Source organism: Euprymna scolopes, chromosome 26, assembly GCF_053919585.1.
Source record: "Euprymna scolopes isolate OS-2025 chromosome 26, ASM5391958v1, whole genome shotgun sequence".
NCBI lineage: Eukaryota > Metazoa > Mollusca > Cephalopoda > Sepiida > Sepiolidae > Euprymna > Euprymna scolopes.
This window is the reverse complement of record NC_136507.1, coordinates 75,801,653-75,814,952: the sequence shown is the minus strand read 5'-3', so window position 1 is coordinate 75,814,952 and position 13,300 is coordinate 75,801,653. Positions and strand designations below refer to the sequence as shown.

General features: G+C 35.0%; 1 protein-coding gene across 1 annotated transcript in view; it reads left to right on the top strand.

The window, feature by feature from the left end:
• Positions 1-13,300, top strand: part of LOC145248198 (amine oxidase [flavin-containing] A-like) — an 87,642-nt gene that overhangs the window by 12,063 nt on the left and 62,279 nt on the right. The gene's annotated exons all lie outside the window — the stretch shown is intronic.

The following is a 13,300-nucleotide window of genomic DNA, read 5'->3' as shown; positions in this document are numbered from 1 at the left end:
CATTAAAATCCCAAAATGTGTTTTTTGACATTAAAATCCCAAAATGTGTTTTTTGACATTAAAATCCCGAAATGTGTTTTTTGACATTAAAATCCCGAAATGTGTTTTTTGATATTAAAATCCCGAAATGTGATTGATGTGTTGTAAAACTAAACAGTCAGTAACAATTATTTAATTGGAATTCATTATTGAGATGAGTATTATTCATTAATTTATTTATTTCGGACTATCCTCCTCATCTTTCTTAGATGTTGGTGCACAACGTTTCGGCCAACTACTCCTCTGGCCTTCGTCAGGTGGTAACCGTGACGGGATAGGAACTCTGAATTCTCAGCAATTACTGGATGGCAGTAATTGCTGAGAATGCAGTTAGGAGATTCGGATTTCCCATCCCGTCACGGTTACCACCTGACGAAGGCCAGAGGAATAGTTGGCCGAAACATTGTGCACCAACATCTAAGAAAGATGAGGATGATAGTCCGAAATAAATAAATTAATTAAAACAACCATTGTTTTCATCTTTTGTCTGTCACTTTCACTTTTAATCTATGGACTATTCCAATCGTTTAAAATTGATTTTATTTACTAAACCAATTTGCAATTTTCATTGAAAAACGATTTAGTAGGATCTCTGGTCCCCCCCTCCCCTCCTCCAAATTTAAATGAAATCAAAGGAAAGTTAATAAGATTCTCCCAAGTGTTTCTAAGAGTAGATGGTCAATTGTTTCCAGTTTTTTTTTTCCTTTTTTTTTTTTTTCAGCACTAATAAAAATAGGTTAGTGTTAATTTCGGACGTGAGAGACCATTTTTCAACATGTCTGAATCATTTTATGCATGGCCAAAACGGAAGGAGGGTATAAGTATTTATTGACGGCGTTTCTCTTTAAAAATTTACCAAAAATTAAGCAATTAATCAGCAGTTAAATTTTTAAGTGGAGGGGAAAAAAAAAGAAATAATCAATGATATCTTAAGATAAATGCAATTTGAAAAGGCCGAGAGCAAAAACAATCTAGGTAGTGTGCATATTGACAGATCTCTATAACTGAGAAATAAATGGTACAGGACTCTCTTAACAGATGACCTTAGCTATAGTGAATTCTAAAAGAACCTGAAACCCTTTTTCATATGCACAAGCTTGCAATTTGTACTTGTTAACTTCCATACAATGTAATGTTTATCTATTGCATCTAATTTTAACCTTAAGCTGATGCTTAAAGAATAAAATCAGAAAAAGATTCAACTCCATGAATTCTCCTCAGACAAGTCGTCCACACCACAAAATCTAGCTGCAACCAGGATTGTGGGAAGCACTATTTGTTTTTCCTAGCTCACAAAAGGGCTGACATTATTAATCACAGCTCAACCAATTGTTCTAGATCAATGTGAGCCATCATCCCTTGACATAATTCCAGAACCGCTGATGCTGAAGAAAGTGTGATATTATTGAAGTTCTCCTTCCCCCTCCCCCAAAATGTTAGGAAGTAAAAATAAAACGAAAAAATATAACAAAAAAAAAGGAAATAAGTTTATCAGCAGAACAATGGTGAGGAAATTGTTCACCAAGGCACACAAAGCAGCTGAAATAGGATTGTTAATCAAGGTGTGTCAGTGATAGGGACAAAAGGATTGGACAATGAAAGTCAATATATATTTAGAGTTAATTTATAGGCAATTTTAGGAATGGCACTGAATTTTGCGGCCATTTATGACAGTTTATGGACTGTCATGACTTTGTGACAGTTGAGGACAGTTTTGAATAAGGGACAGTGAACCACAGTTAAACACCGATTGTGACTTGGAGCAGATAAAGATGAGCTGACATCAACTAACAAACACCTCAACAGAAAATGCAGATGTAGACTTTAGTGCTTAGAGAGTTGTTTTCCTACATTGGTGTCATACACTCACCCAGAGCCCAACCAATTTATGCATAATGTGTTGGAGTTCTTTGTTTTTCTTGAATTTGTGTTTTGAATTGTTTTATTTTTTGTGAACCAGTGCGCACCCTCAGCAGTCCTCAATGTTGAGAGAAGATCATGGAAACGGTGTTGGGGTCGGCAATTGTCATTGTGTGAAGGAGCGCATGGTCTCAGACTCGGACATTTCTTTTTCAGTGCTGTTCCAACTAGGACAGATAGTCATGTCCTATGCTTGAATTGTAGTATATATATCATTAAGGACTAGCAATTAGCAATATCCAGTCCAGTTACCATGACAGAGTACTCTTGTTTGTTAAGACAGCTGGTGTCCAACTTCGCTTAGAGTAGATCTCTTCAATCATCAATCCCAACTGTGTGGATCCAAAGTGGACGCACTGTAGAATAAACCTATGTATAGTTTCTTTCTAAACCATAAAAGATCATTGTGTGATGCTATGAACTGCCTTCCCACCCATCCTTTACAGCTAAGACTGTTACAAAATGTTAAGTTAGGAAATACGAAAATGATGAGGAAATAGATAAGTGAATGCTAATAAAAAGATTGGCATATCTATTTGAACCCCTCAAGTGAATGTCGCCATGACAATTACTTGTTAGCTTTCTGAGTGGCCAGATAATTATGGAAAGAGTGAGTTAGGGCAGATGTAACTAGTTTCGGTGGCTAACTGAGAAAAGAAGTGGATGTGGTCAATTCTGGTGGAAAGCTATGGAATAATGGACATCTAGGATTCCCAGTGAAGTATTAATATATTTCCAGGATATTGCAAAGCAGTTTAGCAGACTGGTTCAGAAAGTGAAACTAGTTGGATGAATCAAAATGAGCAGATAAGCTTATAGGAATTTTATAACAGAGTAGTCAGAGCTAACATTCATAATTTGAAAGATAGGAATTTTACTTGGATGTTAGCGATGGGTTCCCAACGACACACACACACACACACACACACACACACAATGTTCAACAAGTAAAACATGTAACAATATATATATATATATATATATATATATATATATATATATATATATATATATGTATATACTGTTACGCACATATATATTGTTACATATATATATATATATATATATATATATATATATATATATATATATATATATATATAAAATTAGAGTTTATGTTCAAATTTCATTTAAAAAGGATCACTTTTCCAAATAAAATATAATGCTTAAACCAAAGAATACAGTGTTTAAATTAATGTTCTTAATCCATGGATTTTCAATGTAAGTACATCTCCCCAGAGGAAAAATTCTAGCAAAAAAACTAATATTGGTTCGCAATTATTTTGCTAAATAGCACATACAGAAAAAATATTATAGATGAAATGCCTTTAAGGGACATAGATAAAAGGGAATAAGTGTTGAAAGTAAAAAAAGGGATATGATTATTGATTAATTCTGTATTGGATACCAATTATCATATCCTTTGATCCTCTGCGTCTATGTTGTTACGAGTATTTGCTTTGAATGCAACTTGTAAACTAGTACTCTTACCTTTTGACAATCGTCTTACATTAAAATAAAAAATTAATGAGATAGTTTTGGGTCAACAGTCATGATTATATAACTGAATTGAGGAAGCTTTCTCTTAGGAACTGTGATTCATCCCTTGTAGTTATACTGGTCAAAAAAAAAGGAAAATAATGTCCACGTTTCATTATGATGTTTTTTTTTCCATGTGCTTATTTCGAAGTTTGGTAACATCGTGAAAACGATGTGAATAAAAAATACAAGAGAAAATAACAGATTCCAGACAAATACAATAAAGCGTGGAAGAAATTGACATAAATCTTATATTAACAAATCGATAATTACGATGTCTGCCTGCGTGTTATAGAAAAGGTTTCAAAACTCCAGAGGGTAACGATGTCTCTCATCTGTTATGTTTACTTGCCTCCCCACAAGAGCAAAGTTAGACACAAGATCGGTTTGGGGAAAATCCAGCTCCCCAAAAGGGGGCACTTTGGATAGGAACAAAAATAAAAATTGCCTCAATCTAGAAGGATTTCTCTCTGACTGATCGAGGTCAGAAAAAGTGAATTGTAGTATTGGAACAGATACTATACTTTGCTCCTTCTGTTTCATTCTGCTGTAGGTCACTAATCTCGGATCCAAAACCATGTGAAGTATTACCCTAATCTATAGCAAAAAATGCCTTATGTAATAGCCCAATTGTATAAATTTGCATAAATAAAGAATAAAAACATTTTTTTTTTCATTTCCTTGCCATCATGTAGCTAACACTATCGCTCATGGTTTACAACAGTCCTTAACTAAAGGACTAAGATCGTTGTCGAAAAGTTCTCCTGAGCTGTGGCCACATTTAAAACCCTCTGTTAAGGTCGGCTGAAGACAGCCAGTCTCTCAGCATGTTGATTTGTCAAGTTGGGAATCCCCAAGTCTCCCTCAAACCTTTCTGAACCCATGGTTTTCTTATCCAAAACTGCTTGAACATAAGATGCTGTAAGATCGTTACATGGCTTGTAAGGATGGAATGAAAGACATGCATAGCATCCCCATTAGCTTTGGGGACATCTCTAAAAGAGCTGTTACATCCTGGCATGGCGCACCAGCTCCCTAGGCGTTAAACACAACATAAAACAATAGGCACATCACCTTTAGCTCTATGTTGTCTGCTACATCTGCTTGATGGATATTTTGTCATGTTCTTGGCATCATTACTGGCAGGATTTTCTCTATGGAATTAATTCTCTCCTGAGAATTAATTATCTGGGCTTGGACTGTTGTGCTAGAATTGAACACTTGTATACTTTGTACTTGTGAACAGATAGCTTGTATTTTTATAAAAAAAATATATTCTTTTATTTTAACATTTAAGAAGAAACATTTTTAAGAATTGAGCTGGCATGGGTTGTCTGTTGCCAACCAAAATTTAATCCCAACTTTTTAACAGCATCCAAGTTCTAAATGGTTGGAACTGAGTCTCAATTTTAACTACTGGGGATGGAGTCTCGGTTCCAACTGAATTATAAATCTTACCTCACTGCAAAAAAAAACAAAAACAGAGGGAGATATAGAGATGCATATTAAAAACAAAGAGACTGAAATATTATTGTTTTACAAATCCTGCTGTTGGCCAAGTAGATCTGACCTTTTCACTTGTAAACATGTATTAACAGTCTGGCTCACTGATGTGCGCTGATATTTTGAGATGAGAGCAGCATCAGTTTCATGCTGTCTTCCCCAAGAACAAGATAATATGGGTACTTCTACCAAATCTAATAAGTACCACATGATAAAGATTTGAACAGGACCACCCGTTTAGCAGGAAGAATCCAGAAGTGAAGTGTTACCATTTTAGATACTCGATCGCAGGTTGATCAACTTGATCTATGGTTGATATTGGCCTTCGTAATCGTTCCACAATATGCAAACATTTCTGTCAATGCTTCAATGTCAGATGATACACATTGATTCCAGCCTGAAGGCCAGAAAGCATAAAATTAGAATATTATTTACAGTTTTTATGAGAATTGAAATCAATGAGTAGCGATTATTGTTCTACAAGCAGCTGTTACTTACCAAGATCATTTTATTTTGAAGAAAAAAAAATCATTTCGTCTTATTTCAACATTAAAATAAAGTTCCTGGCAGAAATAATAAATTTAGAGTGTTCTTTTTATATTTTAAAAAAAAAAAAAAGATAAGTTTTTGGAATTTAATGAAGTCAGAAGAAACAAATGGAGAATTTAAAATTATTATCATGGTCGAAGCCAAAATTTGACCCCCCCCCCTCCCCGAGTTCTTTTTTTATTGATATTTAGATCCAGGGCAATGCTGATCAATGATGAGCGTTTGTTTTGTATTATTTTTTTTTTTACATTTAGTCGGACATACAAACATACACACAGACGTTTTCCCTTTAAATAATAGAGGATGATTATTTGAATAAGTAAAATATTTGAACACGTCATATGGAATTAGTGCAACATTTGATTGCTGCAATATTTTTGATAAAAAGAGGGTATGATTAAAAAAAATAAGATTCTACTTATAGACACTGGCAATAGGAATTGACCAATTGGAATTCTCGCACATAATTTTCTTGTGTCCACACAAGAAAGATCTTTGCTCTTTGCCTACCTACATAAAAACTTTTCACCTCCAGAACTTATACAGAATAGCTACCCATCAAAAACTCTTCTGAAATTAAACATGGCTATCAATTCCAAAGTTTCTATGATCTATGCATACCACACAACTGCTGATCATGTCTTTTATTTTATTTTATTTGTGAGTTTATTTCAGGCCATTCCATACATTTTCCTGGTGCTACCAGATCAGGCTGTCTGAAGATATTGGCTTCCTGAGACGAAATGCACCTAACATTGATGCTTTTTGTTTTTCTACTTCCTTTTGCAAAACCTTAATTATGTTCTGCAAAAACAACAACCCACCTTTTCTCCTCTTTTCCTTGTTCCCATTTTCCTTTTCTTTTTCTATCTCCCACATGTCCTGACTGGTTTCCTAACTTAAAATGTACCAAACATTAATACTGTAACCCTTTTCCCTCTCCCATTGCAAAACTTATTCATGTTCTGCAGGGTAGGGAACAAAAATGATAAAATCTACTCTAAAACAACCAAACCAAACCAAACCAAACACTACAAACTAACGATTCAAGACACAAAGAACTTGAAGAATAAAAACCTTCTATAAAATAACTGGATGCAACATGAATACTATTTCCAAAATAGCTGGATTCGGCATTAAATAACCTGAAAAGGGTTGATCTGCCGTAAAACAAAACAACCAAACTAAACCATACATTTTCCTGCTCTAGCTAGAGTTTTCGATGCCCAGTATTTATGAGTTTACTGACTTGATCTCTTAGTGTTGTTATTACTATTATTTTAGAATACTTTAATATTAGTGTTGTTATTACTATTATTTTAGAATATTTTAATATTAGTGTTGTTATTACTATTATTTTAGAATATTTTAATATTAGTGTTGCTATTACTATTATTTTAGAATATTTTAATATTAGTGTTGTTATTACTATTATTTTAGAATATTTTAATATTAGTGTTGTTATTACTATTATTTTAGAATATTTTAATATTAGTGTTGTTATTACTATTATTTTAGAATATTTTAATATTAGGCCGATGAATGAAAAATGAAAAGATGTGTATCCTTGCTTCAGTGTCAATTTTTCAAATTCATGCATCATTTTTATTTTCACTTTGTTTATCAGTTTTATTGCCCCCCCCCCCAACAAAAGGAGTGTGAACCTGTCAATTCACCTTTGTCCGTTCGCTCGTTTGTCCATTCGTCTGTTCGCACTTTTCTTATTAACTACGCCTTGGAATTTTTAAAATTTTGCACAAACATTAAACATGATATGAGTAAAAAATTAACAGAACGGATTTCCGGGGAAAACTCCGGCTGCCCCCCTAAGGGTGCCTTTCAGGTTAAAATGGCTAAAATTGACACTTTTGTGCTTATTAAAAATATTTGATGCCTTGAACTTTTATAAAACTTTCTGAAAAGTTGTAACTACCTGATTTCTATATAACTTTGTTTGTCTATACTTCGCGATAACTCTTGGGTGTTGTCCAGGGGCTCTTTTAGGGCTAATAAAATCACTCCATTTTTGGGACTATTTTACTATATTTGTCAAAAAAATTTTGTGTATGTCTATTTAGCAGTTTTGCATGGTGCTGAACTCAAATTTAAATATGTTAAATCCTTGGGGACTTTTGAGACAAATAGGGGGTGGGGGCAAATGATGGATTTAGTCATTTCTTTTTTTACATAGTGCAGAACTCAAATTTACATATGTTAAGGTCTAAAACTGCAGCGTTTGTTCATTTTCACCAGAATTTGATATCCCCTGAGGACTTTTGGGGCTAAATGGGGAAAGGGGACGCAAATGCTGAACTTAGTCATTTTTTTATGCCTCGTTCACTGTGCACTTACGGGGTACCATGCATGTTTTCCTTATCATTAGTATTTATGCTGAATCCTAATTAAAGAATTTATTCTTGGTCTGCTTGAATGTCTGGTACTTGTTTACATTGCTGATCTTTTGAACCAACGCATTTCAGGTGAAAACATTACATACTAGCATGTTATGGCGGAATTAGTATAAATTCCAAAGATTACAAAAACTTATCCAGTAGAATAATAATTTCAAGTAAGAGTAAAGTCATCTAATTATCAAGTTTTTTCATATGCTTTAATGTGAAAGAGTTGTGCAACCTAATCAGTGTGGCAAACAAGGGAGATAACCCTTGACTTAAATTAAGGATCAGCCATCTTTAAACACAATATCTAGGAACGTAATTGTGGTTGTTTTTTATTTAAAATATTTCTAGTACATCATCTACTGGATTGTTTTCAAAAACTGTTGGAATTTATACTAATTTGGCCATGATATGTAAGTACATAATGTTTTCACCTGAAATGTGTTGGTTTAAAACATTATCAATGTAAACCAGCATTGAATGTCCATTTTTCCTGAAGTGATTTTTTTTTTAATTGAAAATTTTGTATGCTGGCCATTTTGGGAGCCTTAAGCGGAATTGCAGCCGAGATCCCAACAAATTGACAGATTGTTTGCATTTTAAGTAATAAGAAACCAGATAAAGAATTTGTCAAAAATAAAAGGTTGTTTTGTGCTGTTTAGTTTATATAAGCCAAACAGATTGCATAGTATTAGATCTAAACATACAGCTTGGTTACAATGTCACAGTGTATTTTTTTTTTAGCTTAGAGAGAAAATGAGTCATTCTTTCTCATACTCTTTTCCTTTTTTTTTCTCATCTGCCTTCTTTTCTATCACTCTGCTTCCTTTTTTCTCCCTTCGTTTTCTTTCATTTTTTTCTCCTTTTTTTTTCTCCCCTCCTTCTCTTCCTCACTTTTTCTCTCCCTCCTACCCTTCCTTCTTTTTTCTCTCCCTCCTTCTCTTCCTCTTTTTTCTCCCTCCCTCCCTTCCTTTTTTTCTCCCTTCCTCTCTCTCTACCTCCTTTTTTTCTCTCCCTTCCTTCCTCCCTCCCTCCTTTCTTTTCTTTTTTTCTCTCTCTTCCTCCCCTCCTTCCTTTTTTCTCCCCTTTCCTTCTTTTTTTTTTTACTCTCTTTACCTTTTCTTTCCCTTTGTCTTCTCGTTTTCACCTGTTCGTTTCTCTCCTCTTTTCTCTCCCTACCTATTCTCTTTCCTCTTTCTTTTGAGGGTGTTAGATTTAAACACACAGCTATTTTACAGTGTACTTCTTTGGTTCTCAAAATAAAGGAAATTATTTCTGTGAAGTTTCCTCCTGGTGTCTGCTCTAGTTAGGAATGAGTTCCCAACGAGAGCAGGCAATCGATCGATTTGATTGAAAAATGGTTGATTTCACTGATTTTGATGATAATAAAAATATGGGCGTGTGAAACATTCGTAGATCATCAGTCAATCCTGGGCAACATTCGGTCTCCCTGCTAGTAGTAAATGAAAAACAAAACTTCTCTTAACATAACGAAAAGGTTTTATTCTAGTGGCATAAAGTTGGACGGCATCGAAGTAAGGGAAATGAAGAGATGGAAGTTCTTTGGGCTGTCAAAGGTTGGCCAGCAGTTATTTTTTTATTTTTTATTTTTTTTATTATTACATTTTCACCCCAAACAAGGCACGTTGCCACTTTGATGTAGGGAGCTACTATCAAGGACCTAAGTTGCAGGAGTACTATGTAGGGAGTTTAGCAGCAAGATGTCTGTTTACATTACACTTGAACTTCTGCATGTCATTACAGTTGGGGAAGCAGGAAACCGGAAGAGAATTCCAAAGTCCTGCAGTTCTGGGGAAGAAGCTATTAGAGTAAACGGCTTTCTTACATCTAGGGATCTCAACTCTATAGGGGTGGGACTTCGCTGCTTGTCGGTTTGTCAGGGGTATTTTCGGCGAGGGGGTATAAAGGCTTGTAGTTCGTCAGAGCATCCACCATTAAAATACTTGTAAAACAGAGGGATGCAACATTTCGTCGGTGGGACAGGGGCTGAAGCTTAGATGACAGTTCGGGACCTATTAGGTTAGCGACTCTCTTTTGGGACTAGTAGCAGATGCACCAGCCCAAATGTGACAGCAGTACTCCATACATAGGGGAATAGTGGCTTTGTAGAGGTACAGGATACTTTCAGACGTCAGTAACTTTCTAGCATGATAGAGAAAGCTCACTTTCTTTGCAGCAGGCTTAGCAATAATCTCAGTGTATCTATTCCAACTCCTGTTTCCTGTGAACGTTAAGCCAAGGAGCTTGAACGAAGTGCTCTCAGGTAAAGTATCTCTAGCCATAGCTATTATTGGTTGGTAAGGTTTTGTGTAATTATTAAAAGAAACTAGCTTTGTCTTGGCAACGTTGAACGTTACCATCCATTTTTTACTCCATTCCACTACAGACTGAAGGTCTTCCTCTTGGGTTTCGGCCATTACCTTAGATATGTGCTCATTGGTTTTCCCCACGTGCCTGCTATAGAAGTTACCACAAGTTACTTGGATTGTGTAACTAAAGGATCATGGCTCTCATTTGGGACATGTATACTGTTTATGTAGCCCTGGCATGACAAGGCGAATGGGTTTCCCCCTTAACATACCCCAATATTGGATTCCGAGGTGGGTGGGGAGCATAAACAATGAATTTAATATATATATATATATATATATATATATATGGCCAATCATAAAAACTCCAAGCGCCAACACATCGACTCGGATAGTTCAGATAATGAACTACATCAAACATCCTCAAAATTTATTGTATTGGAATCCACCGAAGAAACCAAAATAACTGACTTATCACCGTTTATTATACATAAAATTATATCGGCATATATTACTCCAAAAAATGTAAAAACTTTAAAAAATAAAACCCTACTGGTGGAAGTGGAAAAAGAAAAACATGTCACTTTTCTCCTAGGAATGAAAACTTTCCACAACATAAATATCAAAACTTATCCACACAAGAATCTGAATACATCCAAAGGTGTAGTAAAATCGAAAGACCTCTCAATGTGCACTACTGAAGAGATAACAAAAGAACTTAAAAACCAAGGAGTAATAAACGTTAAAAGAATTACAATAAAAAAAGAGAATCAGACTATACATACGAACACTTACATTATGCAGTTCGATAAACCCACTATCCCAAAAGAAATCAAAATTGGGTTCAACGTTGAAAAAGTTGAACCTTTTATACCAAACCCACTTTGGTGCTTTAAATACTAGAAGTTTGGGCACTATGAGGATGTATGTAGGGGACGAGCAGTGTGCGGCAAATGTGGCCAGAGAGATACAGACCACACTGTCAATGACTGCAATCTTGATTGCAAATGTGCAAATTGTGAAGAAAACCATCCTGCTTATGCTAGAGCATGCAGAACCGGGAAGAAAGAAAAGGAAGTAGTGTCAATAAAACATACCAAAAACATCTCCTTCCTTGAAGCCAGGAAAATAGTAGATGGATACATGAAGGAAAAGACGTACTCTTAAGTCACCTCAAGTTGTATATCCTCCAACATCACTAACCAAGACTCCAAATATGAAATACTAATAAACAAATTGTTACAATTGGGACCAAACAACTGGCCCAAATTTATAAATGAAATTAAACCAAACATATCAAAAATTAATCATCCCATTAAATCATCAACTAATGTTACCAATAAAACAAATTCTCAACCAAAATCAGAACATTCAAGAAAACAAAGTCGATCAAAAGAAAGACCACAAAAATCACCAGTACGTCGTGCAGATGCTGAAAAAGACGAAACTAAGAAAAAACAAAATCAGTTAAAAGAAAGACCACACAGGTCACCAATACGTCTTCCCCGTGGTGAAAAAAACACACTTGAAAAACAAACAAAAAATACATCTACCAAAAAACAAAATAATATAAAGAAATTACCACAAACAGAAGCCACTACTACTACTACTACTACTACTACTACTACTACAAATAGATTTACAGAATTAGAAGACATGGAAACTGAAGTTCTCCTCAAACCAAAAAAAAAAATCATCATGAATTACAAGATAATCCAATGGAATTGCCGCGGATTGAAGGCAAATTACAATGAAATTTTATTGTTGCAAACCAAATTTAATCCTTTGGTTATTTGTCTCCAAGAAACCTTCCTTAAGAATGAGGACAATTTGAATATAAAACACTATCAACAATATAACTACATTAATAATACAAGACTTAATAATATTGTAACCCTTTTCCCCCTCCCATTGCAAAACCCAATCTTATTCTGCAAGGCAGAGAACAAAAATGACAAAATCCACTATAAAACAACCAAACCAAAAGCTACGAACTAACGATTGAAAATACAAGGAGCTTGAAGAATAAAAATCTCATATAAAATAACTGGATACAACATCGAATACTATTCCCAAAATAACTGGACTCAGCATTAAATAACCCAGAAAGGGTTGATATGCCGTTAAACAAAACAAAAACAAAAAAAAAAAAATATTTTGGCAAAAAGAGGGAGGAGGCTTATTGGCCGATAATTTAATGAGTCCTTTTGCCAGAGTTTTTGTAAACTGGTATCACAGAAGCAGTTTTCCAGCAGCCAGGAAAGCAAGATTCATTAAGGCATTTTGAGGAGCGACCTCAGCAGAGCATTCTTTTAATAGCACAGCGGGATGAGGTCAGGTCCACATGCTTTTGAGATGTCTAGGTTTTTTATGATATCATGTACTTGGTAAGACGTGATCTTCAGATCATCTAGCGTGGTTTCTGTCCGCAGAGGAAAATTAGAGAGGGAATGGCTTGCTTGGTCCAAGGTAAAGTTTGAGGCAAACTGACGGGCAAGAATGTTAGCTTTCAATCCATGACAGGGGTTGCTTTCTTAGTCAAACACTGTCAATATCTGTAACAGAAAGATGAAACTTTCAGGTCATGAATGTATAAGTTCTATCATGACAATGTAATTTCTAATCCCCCTTTAATCCATTTGAACAGAATAAAAAAAAAGAAAAAATGGAGGCATTACTTTTGGACAACCCCTCATACTTCAAATGGGAGTTCTCATCCATCTCCATTGTCTTACGTTTCTCCACACCAACTGGCCATCATCTGTCAACCAAATGTACTTCTTGTGTACCCAATGCTTAAAGGTACGACAAAAGCATTGAATTGCACCCACAAACTGAGCACGGAAGCTTTCCAACACTACAACCACTAATCATCAACTTCATCTTGATAACATTTGCTCTCGAATCTTTAGTTTGCATTGCATTGTTTCAAGTCTTCAACTTAACAACTAGACTTTTCATTGTTATATTGGTAAGCATCAGTACGGCATAATCACGTTGACACACTGGTTCTTGCTGGAT